Here is a 14,489-nt window from a genome sequence, read left to right as displayed (position 1 = left end):
TGGGAATGGATATGCAAATCAATAAAACGAATAAAAAAAAAAAAGAAAGACTTGTTGAATTGCATTTATATAAAGACTACATAAGTTACCTTACCCTAATTCTTTATTTTTTTGTTTTAAAATATATGATAAGAATGAATGTCTGAATAAAATGTATTTATAAACTTTTGAAAATGTATATTATTAAATTGAACTTATGGTTAACATTGTAGTACAATTGTATTAAAAGGAAATTGTGAAATTCACTTCAAAACAGAGATTATAGGGACATTATAGTTAAGAAATAGCCCTAAAAAACTATAAAAAGTCACTGAAAAAAATCAAAGGTTACACAGACGTTATAGTTGGGTTCAGATTTTACACACATTAAGCACCTGAAAGTCTCCAGTTATAGTCACCTGTTATAGTTATGGTTATCTCAAGTAACTATAACTCATGCCCTCTCCATGCACTGCTAATTATCCCACATATTACATTACTCATGACATCTTCTATGATGAAATCATTGATATTCTTACTGCAACATTTGCAGTGAAATTATTGATGAGAAAACTGCATGGCGGGGTGCAAGATATAGTTAACTTAGGGCACAAGTTATAGTTACTTGACATAACTATGGTGGTTTTGTGTGTGCAAAATCTGAACCTAACTACAATGACTCTGTAACCTTTGTTTTTTTCAGTGAATATATATGTGGTACACACACATTTGTGTGTGTGTGTGTGTGTGTGCAAATATATATTTAACAGTTAAACAAAATGAAATAATACTAAGAAATATCTAATTGTTTTAGAAAGTAAGAGTCAACAGGCGAATCATATACAGTTTTGTTGGTGTGAGAACACAGCCAAAATACATCCTTTCCGAGGACTGGGCATACCTTTCCATTCATGTCAAAAGAACGATGTAAATGAACTTTTATTAATCGGACCATAGGGTTCTCTAAACCGCTGATGAATGTAGTGCCTACATTTTTGACCTCTCAGTTTTAAGGTAGTGTTCCATACACTTGGACAAGTGAACTTGAAAATGTATTACCATGAACAATCAAACTAGCTACCACAAACCTCTGAAGCTATACCTGTTTTCATAATTTTAACATTTAAAATGAATCTCCTTTTGTTCTCTTGTGTACCCTGATTCCACAAAAAGGTTTTTTTTTATTACATGCAATGTTATCTGTTTCTCTGCCAGCATTCAGTTTGTTTATTTAGTAAGTGGGGCGGGCATCCTGAATCAGTCACAAGATGAATTCTTGGCATTATAGAAAACCAATTAATTCATAAGCACATCTACCAAAATATGAAAAGTAGAAATACCATGTCGATTTACACTGCATTTTAAGTGAGAAAAGTGCTTCACTCAAATAAAATCGACATGTCTATTAATATTTCTATGTCATGATCGTCCTGGGGAAAGGGAAAATGTCTCTTTGCTGTGCCGTGCCTTTTAATTAATGCAGAACTCTTTATGCTTCCTAGGCACGGTACACAGTTTAAGGTGGTTCAACTTGTTCTCTATAAATGGAAAGATGAATCACTCATGTAAATTACATTTAATCGCCCATGATGCAGGAGAGCGGAGCCATGGAAAGGTTGTATGAGTCACATTCCGGCTGCACCCGTGCCCCCACATGTTCTTGAGGTTCATCTCATCATTCATTTTGGATTGTGCTCCTACAGCTCATGCCAACTCTGTGTGTGTGTGTGAGGTTGAAGACAGCCACACCGGAAGTTTCACCTTAGAAGAATAATCTCTCCCACCTGATTTCTTTGGCCTATTTCCTCTCTACATGCCAAGTGCTGTGCCAGGGAATAGGCATGCTTTCCATACCTTGCGAGAAATACAATTACTTTTTAGAAACGTGAGGGGTAACTATCCTCTTGTCATGAGAGAAATAAAGGACCAAGGGCCAGATGTAGGTCACCAAATACCGGTCGGTAACGGCCGATTTCGGCCGTTACCAACCGGTATTTGGTGATTGAGATGTAGGGGGCCTATATTTTACAGAATCGGTACATTTACTGATTCGGTAAATTTACCGATTCTGTAAAATACCGATTCGGTAGGTGGCACTGGAAACAGTGCTACAGGCCCTTAGGAATTCGTTATTTACCATGACATACTATGTCATGGTAAATAACGAATTCCTGTGTACATGCATATCTGTGCATGTACACCTGTGCCATGTGGCACACATACATGCCCCAAGGGCATGTATGTGTGTCACATGGCACACAAGCCAGAATCAGGGGTGCAACAGGGTGTCAAAGTGACACCCTGTCCCCCTTGCAATATCGGTAATTTTACCGAATCGGTATTTACCGATTCAGTAATTGACATTGATTCCTATGGGCCTCAAGGCCCATAGGAATCAATGGTAATTACCGAATCGGTAAATACCGATTCGGTAATTACCGAATCACACAGATTCGGTAAAAAAATCAGAAAAAATACCTACATAGCATTTATCGATTTGTAAATACCGAATCGGTAAAATTCGGTATTTACAAATCGCTAAATACTAATTACTTACATCGGCCCCCAAATTATTTTTGCAGCAAACAAATTTCAGAATTCTACATTAGAGTATAGAAATTCCATGCAGGTATGTTGATGTTAGCAGAGACTGTGCCGGTCTTAAGCCTGCTTTCACTGTATTTCAGGAAATTAAAAGATACATCGCTAAAGTTTTGATCATTGAAATATGTTTTCTAGAGATCTGGCCGCTTCCCATTACGTTTTCAGCACCCATGAATAACAATAATAGTGTTAAGGCATGATTTAGATCTCGGCGAACAGGTTACTCCATCACAAGGGTGACAGATAATCCCCTCCACTGAAAAACATATCCCATTATATGATATCTTATGGGATTTATATTTCGGCAGACACCGTTGTGAGTGAGTAACCCGTCCGCAGATATCTAAATCAGCCCCGTCGATAATCAGAAACCAAAACATATTCTTATGGCTTCCTTGCTGCTTTATTACCATAAAAGTACAATGAGATAGTGTCCCAGTGGAAAGTAATTGAAAGAGATAAATCTGTACTAGAAATAATCAATAGTGCATTAATCAATAAATGCATTAAATGTCAAGTCATGGCACAATTACAGTTAAACATTCTCTGTTGAATATGTCTGACAAAAATATATAGAAGTGTCAATTGACACTTCTATATATTTTTGTCAGACATATTCAACAGTAATTGTGAAATGACCTGACATTTAATGCATTTGACAGAAAACTGTTGGGATAGCTTGCAATTACTCTACTGGTGCATTTATGTACGCAATACTGTCCTTTTTCACAATCCTTCCCATACACTTATCACCTCACCCCTCTGTGCACCTGTCTTTTACAAAAAAAAATCAATTTTGGATTTGTTCTGTACTGTATAAATTGATTAATTAAAATATTGTGATGCAATTAAATCACATTCTTTGTTGGAAAGACTGTATGGTGGTGCCTGACTCTGATTAGATACTATTGATTATTTCTTGTACTGATTTATCTGTTTCAATTGCTTTCCACTGGGACACTATCTCATTGTACCACTATCTACCCAGGCCCAGTGGCTTTTGGGTCACCCCATTGTTTCAAAACTCGCATTATTACCATAAAGGTCACACCTGAAGTGATAATATGTCTACATCACATAAACACAACATATTTGTATGATCCCATTGGTATTTCTGCAGCCAACCTTTATCACTTGGATTCAACATGCAAAATATCTTTAATTATAAATGTCTATTAAATATTTTGTTTTTATGCCAGTGTTAGATATAGTAACACTTAAATATAAATGTTGAAGGGCGTGTTTAGGGAATCTGACAAGCAGATTTTACGCACCCAGACCAAAGCAGAAACCAACTAGACCATACACTATGATCTAAGCAGAAGAGAAACTGCACTACAACTATGTCCCTAACACCTGGTGCTGATCTAACCACTTAACAGGTTCTCTTATGAACTCTGGAATGTTTGCGACCTTATTAAGAACTTAACTGATGTGATGCTACTATACCTCAATAAATCATGGATTGGCGCAAACCCAATCTGTTAGACAAAAACATAGCACATGTAATACCAAGGACGAATGCACCTCTATTGGACCACGTTTTTTCATACACACCCAATCGCTAAGACAAGGATACCATGGATGTGGTATCTATCTAGCACAACCCCTCTTTTGGGCAACACCAGAACAGCAACCCACACAAACTCTAGACTGATCACAACATTTTAATGCTTAGAAGACGCTCAGTGCCTGTGCGCCATAGGGGCAATACACATGTTGGCTGTTGTCCTATGAAGACAGAATGGATGCTCTAGATCTAAGGATAAAGAAGAAAAATAATATAACAAGAAACTCTGCAGCATGGAGGAGGCCATGCCCACCACAAAGGGATGCATGGACACACAGAGAAGATGCTTTAATTTCAGAAACAAAGCATTGGATAGGTTGGAGGCCACAACCTATCTAGCTCCATGTAAGGATCCACTGTGAACCACATTGTGTCTTATGGTAAAACACAAGACATGAGTCATCAACAACAGCTGAATGTTCCAGTAAGGAATTGTACTACTCACCAAAAGCCATAAGTCACTGTAGTCACTATCATCAATTTAAGCCTCAATTACTTTCTAATGGCAGATGAGACTGCTGTGTTGCACCACGAAAATATGTATACATATGTGCACATTTTATGCAGACAGCTTGCACGTGGATCGGATGCCAACAGTGGTTCAATAGCACCAGAGGTATGCAGGTGAGGTGTGTGTCCGGTGCCTGCAATTCCATGTATGTGCTGTAGGTGGTTCCCAGACCATGTGAGAAATAGATTGAGGCACAGAGCCTCAATTCTACACATTGCTTGCACTCCTGCGACTGTGTAAAGTTATGTACTGCAGCCAGCACCCGGTTGGCAAGCTCTAATAATACCTGGTGCAGGCACCAGAATACACTGGACAGTGAGATATCAGTGTGATACCACTCATCCTCCGGAACTGGAATCCAGAAATACAGTGCAGCAAGTTTATTGACATCACCAAGATTAGCATCAAAGTGGGCTATGTGTGAAGGTAGTACCAGTTCTCATCTATGGAAGGATCACAATGGAGGGAAACAGCATCCCACAACACCTCTTTGTGAGCCAATTCGAAGAGTGTGATAATTGGATCCTGCATCCTCATGCTCCTCAATCAGTTGATTCTGGTGATCAGAGAAAATGCTACAAAGCCTTTTGCTAACTGTTACAAATTGGGTTATTGGTTGACTGGTGGGCAACCCTAAGTGTAACAGCAATCAAAGTCTTAGTCAGGATAAGGGTCGGACAACCCTAAATTAACCTTTGCTCATCCTCTGGTAGCTTGGCACAGAGCAGCCAGGTTTAATTTAGAGGCAGGGTGTAAAGTATTTGGGCAACACTTCAAATAGTAAAACAGTTACAACACCATGCAAAGAGTCCACACCCTAGTAGAAAAATAGAACGTAATGAATAAAACAATACCAAAACAACCAAACTCCAATAAGTAGAAGTGGAGGTAAGATTTTTTAAAGAATAAATGTGATAATAGCTCTTAGAAGCAATAAGCGTCCATGGGGGATATCTGGCCATGCTGGACCGGGACATAATCAAAAGTTCAGGCCGACCGCCGTGGAGCGCGGGCCGGATACAGGGACCCAGTTAGGCCAGCTGAACAAAATTCAGGCTTGATCCAGGCTGATACGAAGAAGATGTGGGGTGTAGACGAGCGATGCATCAGTGTTCCCCACGGAGTTGGGGTGATGCAACAATTTTCTCCATGCAACAGCGGTGAAGCAATTGTTTCAAAGGTGATGCACACAGTAGAGGTAATGCATCAAACTTCACTATGCGGTTGCAGCGATGCATTGGTTCCTAAGCAGTGGTTCTGGGGGCGATGAACTGGTAGAAAGTTCAATGCGCCAATCCCATTCACGCAACAGCGATGATGCATCAATTCTGCTCTTGCAGCAGAGGATGTAATTGTTCCCTGGGGTAACACCAAAGTGCATAGGTAACTCAGCACCAAAAGTGGTTTAAGCAAGAGACAACTCCAGAACATCTCACTGTAATCCACACTTAAGAGAATGTCATATCATATGATAACCCTAGTAACAAAAAGAACAATCATATTTAATATTGCACAAAACATGCAAACTTTAACACAATGCTTTTTATGGCTCATGAGTAGTGAAATCAAAAGTCACTCACTTTCTATTAAACAGCGCTCAGCTGCACCCCGCATCTTCGTTGCCGCAACCAGAATCAAAGTACTTTTGTTCAGTGGGCCTCATGGGGTCCGTGTATCTGGCCTGCGCTTCATTAGTGTGGGTCTAAACTTTTGACATTATCCAGGTCCGGAGCGACCAGATATCCCAATTAGGTACTTATTGCTTCTAAGACCTATTTTAGAATGTATTCTTTAAACATTCATATCTCAGGTTCTACGTATTGGGTTTTTGTCGTTTTGATCTTGATTTATTATTAAAATTAAGAGCTATTTTTCTAACTTGGTGTGAAATCGTTTTGTGCGGTGTTTTCCCTGTATTCCTGTTTGTAGTGTTGCACAAAAACTTTACACATTGCCTCTTAAGTTAATTCAACTTAGCAAGGGAACAAAAACCCTTCTGGGCTTTTGTATTAATTTTGTGGGGGAATAAATACAGCAGCTCAACTTCCACAGGGGCCAGCAACCTGCAGCCAGTGCCTGAGGTGTCACAGTGGGGGAGGTTGGCATAACCAGGGGTCTCAGCACACTATACATAATGCAATATTAGCATTATAGCACTTACCAAAACTGATGATAAGTTTCAAATCACATGTGCTTGCAGCCAGCCCTGCAGTGCGACAAATGGGAAAGGTGGGATTTATGCCTGTGAAAAATGGACATCTGGCCTCACGCAGGGCTGCAGACTCCGATACCAGAAATGGTGAAGCTGACAGCGTCTCTGGCCTACAGTGGCTACCACCGTAGACTACAATGGCAATGAAGGGCTTTAGAAAGGTAAGTCCTGCATCATACGTCACATTGCAGAAAGTTTATTTACTGCCTGACTTCTGTCTCCTGCTTCAAAGCGAGGTGAGGCAGGCAGTCTGGGATAGACAGCACAGACGTAAAAACATGTATGTGTTGAGAAATACGATTGTATCTCTAAATAAATTGATCTATTTCATATTTTTTGTGGTAAATGTGTAGGAATTTTGGAGGGGCGCAGCCCCAGAGCCCTAATGGAGAAACCGCCACTGTTCCAATATCGTATGAAAACAAATATTTGCTGTCTTTCGTACCACCTAAAGAAGTGACAAGATACAACAGCATATTAATCAAAATCTGCATTCTACAAAGATAATAAAGAAAAATTAACCCCACGACTCAACTACTTTGGTGAAACCTAGTTTGGCTGTCTGCTCAGCAGCTCAAGACACATTTGCCATGCTCCATTTAGAATGGTGGAATACATGTGATAGCACCCTAAGTAAAGATTGAAGAAACAAGAACACAGAAGAATGCTGGCACAAATCATCCCTTCATACAAAGGCAGATATCATCCAACACTGTACCAGCTCATAGAAATTCATCAAAAAGAATACAGTTACTAGGAAATAGGAATCCAACAATCTCTAAAACCAAATCTATTCTAACAGATACATGTATTCCTATGCAAAATGTAACACCAAACACAGAAATGGCACTCCTAAATTACCTACACTCTGTAGTCAGTCAGTCAAACATTCTTTATTCGGCCAATAAATACCAATAAAGCACATGAGTTAAAACAAGTGTACCAAAGACACATATAAATACAAAAAGCTTAAAAGAAACCAAGGGTACATAAGCAAATCCAGTTAACATGAATAAAAACATCCAAGACTATTTATGCAAAAGGACAGTAATAAGACTCCATGCTAAAAAGAGGGAATACAAAGCACAAAATTGGGAGTAAGAAATTGGGTGAATAAAGTGCAGGTATGTCAATGCATTTACAGGATCAAGAAACATCAAATTCAGTCCGTAAAATATAACTCGGTAAAATAAACACTGATATTGCCCATGGAGCTTAAATCAAGTTCAAGCTTACAGGGCCTTGAGCAACTTCTGCCTGAGTCTAAGGGCTCCTGAAAAGAAACTTGCGACCCGAAGCAAACGATGGGGGAGGAAAGCATTTGTAAATACAATAGTGCAGGACTTATTTGGACAAATTGACCATTTCTCAGCAGCAGAAGGATGAATTGTTTTTGCAAGGTGCCATAGAATTCACAGAAAAATGTAAAGTGCAAAGTGTCCTGCTCTGAGAAATTGTTACAAGGACATGGCTTTCAGGCACCTGGCTTCGAGAAGCCTTTAGAAAAGGCTAATAACCAGTGTATAACATCAAATCTGAACCTGGTTAACAGGAAGCCATGGTGAAAATTGTTAACCAGTGACAAATAAGACTGCGTCTGCAAACTTAAGCTTAGTGTTTTCTTACTGAGGGCTTAGCAAGTTCCATGCCCTCCCTTTCCCTCAACTGCCTAGCCAGAAACAAATGTTTAATGTTCCTCATATCACTAGGACTTAGTGGTCTGGGGCTCGTAAATAAATCAGGACAGACTGGCCTCCTCAGCTGCTCCATGACATACTTTAACCAGGGAATACACAAGGCCCCCTCAAGTGCAACACAGTCTGCTAATACAAGTTGATTTAAGGTGGGAGCTGAACTTGCAAAAATAAAAAAATAACAGTTGATGGACAAAATGCAGAACAATGTCACATATTCACCCCAGTACAGAGATCTGGGCCTAAATCCATCGTTTTTTTGCACTCCACACCACCCCAGTTCAGACATGGCCATATGCAAATCAGCCTTGACCCTGTGCCTCATGGGAACAGTCCAGCCCAAACTGCCAAGCCATGTCTTTCCTGGACCGGAATCAAGCATCCTAGGACCGGTTTCTGGCTATCAGCCGTCTTCAGCCAGGATAGCTTGACTCCAGTGGTGTGGAGAGCATGGGACTCACGTCTGAGCATACCCATCCCACTCGGGGTGACAAATGCAAAAATAACAGTTGATGGACAGAATGCAGAACAATGTCATACATTCACCCCAGTACAGAGATCTGGGCCTAAATCCATCGAGAAGCTGAGAATCTGGTCAAGCTGAACTTGACCAGATTCTCAGCCAGCACATTACCGGAGCGGCTGCGATAAGATCTGAAATGTAACCCAGACAAAGCACCCAGACTCTGTAGCATACTCCTTACTGTAAACAAAATCACCTAACAAACCAAAAGTAAAAGCCATAAAAAGAATAGCATGATGTTACCTCACATACACAATTTTTTTTCTCCAAATATTAATACATTAAGAAAGGATAACTTCTAAGCAACAGATCATACTATCACTTAACTTATACCTATAATCAGAACGACCAAAATCAAAGAACGTTAAAGATAAACAGATCAAAAATGTAGCGGATATATACATTAAAATACAACAGTACATAAAGACAAGTAATAATAAATAAAGATAATGCACAACAAATATTAAGTGTTTGCATTATTCAATCAATACATTTTAAACATTCCCACCCAAAAATATAAAACAATTTCATTTTGTAGCAGCAGGGCAAATTCAAAAATCCTCCTAATAATAAAATTAATTATTTTAGCAGTTGAGAAATAAAATAATTAAAAATATTTCCTTTTGTAACAAAACTCCAATAACTGGGAATACAAAAAAAAAAAATGACGTTGATAGACTTCTTCATGAGTCCTATAAAATAAACAATAAAAACGCATAGGGAATTTCCTGGCAAGACAAGAAATAATGGACAATGCTAGACCACAAGATCGTCGGGTTTTTAAAGGAAACTCTTTCTTCACCCGGCCGGATTTTTGTCACGCCACGGTGGAGAGGAGATGGAGATTGCGACAAATGATAGATCCATTCCAGAAAACAGGATGTGAGGCATACCTTCTGTTCCCCGCAAGGCTGAAAGTAGTAATAGATGGCCACACGAGAATGTTTTTCTCGGAAGTTAAAGCACAGAGCTTCCTGACTGAGTTAAAGGAGAAAAAAAGAAAATAGACAACAAAAAAAGGGGGGCTTACGGCTGTAACTGAGACGGATTGAAAATTGATTGAACAGGGCTAAAGAGAATCTAAAGAGGCAAAGGACTTTAATACTTTGTATAGGCTTAGCAGGATTTAGCTTCTGTGGGGTACACTGTTATGTTATGCTGTGTTGAGCGCAAGGAGTGCAGGGAGTTCCTAGAGGGGATTGGGTGGAGCCTGGTGGGGATCTCTTCTTTAAAAAGTACTTTCTTTTTCTTTGTTGTCCTCTTTGCATTTGCATCTATTATATAGGCAGGGAGGCGGGGGGGACAGCTTCACTCAAGGGGGTTGGGAACCAGTCATACATAGGTCAGGATTGACCTAGTTGCCTGTGGACAGGGGAGGACAGGGGAGGGGGGTGGGGGGTGGGGGGCCCCAGCGAGGGAGAGATAAAACTGATGGTACAAGGAGTAAAGACGAAACAGGAAATACAGATGGCACAAGTAGTGCAGCATGCTCAGGTAGTACAGGCAGAAGGAGAAGAAGGAGCAAATATTTACAAATACAGTGGGAAGAGTTGAAACAAGTGAACATGCATAATGATTCTAATATTTACAAAGGAAATATAACAGGAGTAGCAGGATGTAGGGAAAGTTTGTATAGTCCTCCATGAGTGTGAGTGTAAAAATCATTACCATGAATGTGTGTGGGTTGAATGACAGATTAAAAAGACAGCGGTTGGCACTGCTGTTAAAAAATAATGGGGCGGATTTTGTCTGTCTACAAGAGACACATGTAGAAGGGAATAGGCCGTTCTTGCTGGAACAATTGGGCTTAAGGGTCTTAGCGCGTTCAAAACAAGGGGCGAGAATTAGAGGAGTGGCTGTATTAACCAAACACGTAGACATTAAAACTAGGAAGAAGTTTGAGGATGAGTGGGGAAGATGTGCCCTGATTGAATGTTTTATAGGGGAGGAGTGGGTTACTATAGGTTCTGTTTACGGGTCGACCGAGGATGACCCAGAGTTGTTTCTTTTTTTGGATACCGAGTTACCATCCTGGGCGCCGCGGGCTATCTTGGCAGGAGATTTTAATATCGACGGGGCCAAGGGGCTGGATATAGATACTACAGGGCAATATCAGGGAAGAAAGAAGAGAGTGTGCAGGGCAATGCAGAGCCTAGCAAGAAACAACGGAATGTACGATGTGTGGGGGGCCAAGAAACCGTCAGATCTCGGATATACATTCTTTTCGGCACCTCACCGCAAATGTGTCAGGCTAGATTATTTTTTTATCTCCCGGGTACTACTAAGCAATGCAGTAATTGAGAGGTTACCGCCTATACTATCAGACCATAACCCTTTAAAATTAACAATAGAAGGAGAAGGGTTCAAGAAGGTGGCAGGGTCATGGACGTTCGAAAGGGGCTTGTTGAAGGATGATGAGTATATTACATATATGCATGAATGGATTAAACATTTCTGGGACATTAATAGAGGGAGTACCAACACCGGGAATGCCTGGGACGCATTTAAGGCCTGTGTCAGAGGGGAGACGCTTAGCTATACTATTGCTAAACAAAGGAGGGAAAAAACAGAGGGAGACCGTCTGAACAACGCCCTGATTTTGGCAGAAACGCGCCTCGAGTTAGCTACCATAGACCAGCAGGGGTTCACTGAACGATTATTAGAAGTAGCAGTAGCCAGGGCAGCAGCTCTGGAAGAGGTGGTGATCAAAGCCGCCAGACTGTACGATGTGCATTGAGAAAGGAGTTACGAATTTAGTGAAAGAGTAGGACGTACGTTAGCTGCACGGTCAAGACAAAGAGTAGCTAAGGGCGAAATTAAGGAAATTAAAGATGGAACAGGCCAGATAATTACTGATGATAAGGGAATAGCGGAGGTATTCAGGGTTTACTATAGCATGTTATATAAGGAGGAGTTAGATCGAGACAGGGAGGAAATAGAGCTTTACTTAGAGAATATCCCGGGTAAAGCACTCAGCGAAGAGGACAGAGAGTATCTAGATAAGGATATAAGTGATGAGGAGATAAACGATGCTATACTGGGGTTACCAAACGGGAAAGCAGCTGGACCCGACCAGATACCAGGAGAATTTTATAAAGTATTCTTATCTTCAATATTCAAAGAAATAGCAAGTACCTTCAAAGGAGTACAGCAAGGACAGCCAATTCCAGGTAGCTGGGCGGGAGCAGACATAGTAATTTTACTAAAAAAAGGGAAGGACCCGACAGAACCTGGTTCATATCGACCCATTACACTAATCAATGCTGATACAAAAATATTCTCAAAAATACAGGCAGTTAGATTCGCCAGGGTAATCACCCATTTGGTGAGTGTCAATCAACACGGGTTTATACCTCACAGAGACACCACAACGCATGTAAGGAAAATGATCACACTGTTTGATATTCAGGATGGGGAAGGGAACCCAATGGCCACCTTGTTACTCGACGCTGAGAAAGCATTTGACAGGGTGGCATGGGAGTACTTATGGGCTGTTTTGAGAAGAGGGGGAGTGGGCGAAACGTTTATTAAGGTAATTCAAGCTCTTTATACAAACCCAACAGCGTGTGTCAGGATAAACACAGGTCGTACGAAACCCTTCAACATCACCAGGGGCACTAGACAGGGGTGTCCCTGTTCGCCATTGTTGTTCGCAATGTATATAGATCCATTGATACATAAATTAAAACAAAACGCGCAAATTGAACCACTGACGACTAGGAGGGGAGATATAAAGGTTCTAGCATATGCAGACGATATAGCGGTCATTACACCCAACCCAATAGAGGCGATAAGGGAAATCGAATCAGAGGCGGAGCAGTTCGGGCGAATAGCAGGATATGCATTAAACAAAAGTAAGACGCAAATTATCAAAAATATACATACAGGCTGCACAGACACAAGGGTGGTCAATGAGGGGAAATATTTAGGTATTACTATTACATCAGATTTAGGAAAATTGGTGGAAATCAATATCAACCCTATTATTACAAAAACGAAGAAAGACCTGGATAGGGTACATAACTTGCACATGGCACTTGTTGGAAGGGTTAACTATGTGAAAATGAACCTGTTGCCCAAAATGCTATACCTGTTTAGAACAATACCGCTGTTCTTTAGTTTGATCTGGTTTAAGAAATTAGAAAATATGATAAATCATTTTGTGTGGGCACAAGGGAAGACCAGAAGGGCACTGAAATTTATGTCATTACCTCACGACAAGGGCGGGTGGACTTTACCAGACCGTAGGATGTATTATTGGGCTGCGGCTTTGCAGCAAATGACCTGCTTGTTGGGAGGGATGGAAGGAGAGGGGGAATCACACACAGGGTCTTTAGAAGTGTATGGATTAATTTTGGGAGATGAAACCAACAATGCTTTCTTAAGATACTCGGAGCCAAGTTACTTTAAGCGAACTAGGTTTAAGACACTAGAAGCTGCCGACAAAATCTGGAAGGCATTTAAGAAAAGCTTCGGTTTGGGGAGACTTCATGGACATACAAGACTAGCGGGGGATTTAACGTTACCTTCGGATATTTTTTTTGATGTAATTTTTAAAGAATGGGTTGGACAAGGTATTAGAAATATGGGAGATCTAATGGGGGAGTCAGGGGTACGTCAATTCACGGAGCTCCAACAGGAATTCGGGGTCAGCAATAGGACTTTCTTTAAGTATTTACAAGTAAGAAGCTTTCTAGGTAATAAACGTGGTGGCCAGGCAGGATTCAAGGGGAACCCAATATTACAGATGATCGAAGCAGAGCGGCCATGTACAATTAAACGGCTGTATGCAGAATTGATAGAACATAGAGGGGATGATCTAGTGAAATATGAGACTAAATGGATGGAGGCATTAGGAATACCAGAGGGGACATTCTCAAAATCACTAATCCTAGGGCATGAGACTCTATGTTCGGCGTCACTACAAGCACAACACTACAAAACCCTGTATAAACTTTACTACACCCCAGCAAGGATTGCTCAGTGGGGAGGAACACAGGGGGTAAGGTGCCCGAGATGTGATAGTTCGGAGGCGGACATAATTCATATGTTCGCAGGGTGCCCTATCCTTTCACCACTTATAAACAGTATCGAAATGTTTTGTGATAATTCTCTGGCCTTTAAAGTGAAATTGACACCAGATGTAATATTATTAGGCCTAGAGGATTGTAATGCACAACAACATACTGCAGGAGGCTCCATATTTGTGGCAATGGCCGTGTTACGTCTTTGCATAGCGGCTGCATGGAAAGACAAACTGGCTCCTCCATTCCAGCAGTGGCTGGCTAGGATATTGCATATGCATAATCTTGAGAAGGCTATCTATGCGAGAAAGGGGAAAAAAAGGAGAGCATTTGGGCTACAGTTGTGGAAGCCGATTGGCGATTGGAAAGATA

The sequence above is a fragment of the Lissotriton helveticus genome, chromosome 11, assembly GCF_964261635.1.
Source record: "Lissotriton helveticus chromosome 11, aLisHel1.1, whole genome shotgun sequence".
Taxonomy (NCBI): Eukaryota; Metazoa; Chordata; class Amphibia; order Caudata; family Salamandridae; genus Lissotriton; species Lissotriton helveticus.
Note: the sequence above shows the minus strand (reverse complement) of the source record.